The sequence below is a fragment of the Echinops telfairi genome, unplaced genomic scaffold (assembly GCF_000313985.2).
Source record: "Echinops telfairi isolate 266 unplaced genomic scaffold, ASM31398v2 ScPeMD7_4225;HRSCAF=4972, whole genome shotgun sequence".
Taxonomy (NCBI): Eukaryota; Metazoa; Chordata; class Mammalia; order Afrosoricida; family Tenrecidae; genus Echinops; species Echinops telfairi.
This window is the reverse complement of record NW_022108124.1, coordinates 16837737-16839060: the sequence shown is the minus strand read 5'-3', so window position 1 is coordinate 16839060 and position 1324 is coordinate 16837737. Positions and strand designations below refer to the sequence as shown.

Below are 1324 nucleotides of genomic sequence, written 5' to 3'. Positions count from 1 at the left end.
ATATATATATATTTCCCCCTGATTACAAAATGTGAAAATTCCAGGGCCTGGAGTGGAGACAGGGGACAGAGGGTGTTATAAAAATAAAAAGCTCACACCTGAGAAATAACCGCCTCCCTTCTTACCCAGGTAACTTCTTTGTGTGTCTCTCTCCTGTCTGTTTTCATGGCTGGTGCCCCACCTACTGAGCCAGCTTGCCCGGATTTATGCAATGACCATCGTGGGGCTTGAAGGGAGCCTCCCTGTCCAGTCCCTAACGGGGTAGGGGGCCTCTGCTGCTCTGACAGACAGGATATTCCCTGGATGGGTGAGGTCCACAGGCTCCCTGGGGACCCATGTCCTTCACTGCTTCCTGGTTCCTTTCAGGAAACGAGAATGTTTGTGACAAGGATCAACTCAGCCAAGTAACCCCCTCACTCCAGGGCCCCTTTCAATGGATAAAAGTGAAAGGGATTCTGAGCCTGAGAAGGTATACTTTCCACGTCTCTCCAGGAAAAAAGGAGGTGTGTGTGTGTGTGTGTGTGTGTGTGTGTGTGTGTGTGTGTGTGTGTCTAAAATGCACCTCTATGTCTCCCTGTGTTTGCTTTTCAGCATGATGCCGGGTTCCAAAGCAAACATCCCCCACCCCCAGGGACAGTCCTAGACTAATCTGGGTAACCCTGGGCAAATGACTTCTCCTCTCTGACCCTTAGTTCTCTCACCTCTGAAATGCCCCCCTCTGGCATTTGTCTGGTTGTTTGTTGTAATTAAGCAGGGGCCGGCATGGAGCGATTGTTTCTTTCAGGTCCTGAACTGAACAAACGCCCCGCCCTGCCCGCCCTCCAAGACACTGACACTCGGTTCAGGCCTGGGGAGTTGGGGGGGACTGGGGGGTGCATGCAGATAGAGGATGGAGGTGTGCAAAAGAATACCCCCCACCCCCTGAACTAAGGAACTTCAGCCCTGGGAGGGCTTTAAAGACCACCTCACCTGCCTTGTTCCAGTAATCCCCCAAACTCCCAACTCCTACCCCCACCACATACCACACACCACACGCCCAGCGGGACTGCCTACATCCCCTCCAGAGTGCTCCCAGAGAGAGCCCGCTCCAACCTCACCCCCTGGCCCTTCCCTGCCTCTGGGCCTGGGTCCAGTCTCTGCCTGTGACCCCTGGGCAGCCCCCCCCTCCCCCGCTGCCCCAAAGGAGCCAAACTCACCTGCCTGCGCAGAGCTTGGCAAGGTCCCGGTCCCCGGGGACGTGCAGAGGGAATGAGGTCCTGCTCCCTCGGAGAGTGAGCTTTCTTCCCTTCCCTACAGCACACCCTCCTGTGGCTCCCGCCCCCCC

The 1324-nt window shown here is 55.9% G+C and overlaps 1 protein-coding gene across 2 annotated transcripts in view; it reads right to left on the bottom strand.

The window, feature by feature from the left end:
* The window catches only part of ACKR2 (atypical chemokine receptor 2), a 17573-nt gene extending 16299 nt beyond the window's left edge, over window positions 1–1274 (bottom strand). Inside the window, exon 1 of one of the 2 annotated variants that reach the window (XM_004708661.2) lies at window positions 1197–1274. The gene's annotated coding sequence lies outside the window, so the exon portion shown is untranslated. The remainder of the gene's footprint in view (window positions 1–1196) is intronic. The other variant, XM_045295065.1, reaches the window with a different exon arrangement.
* Window positions 1275–1324: the final 50 nt, after the last annotated feature.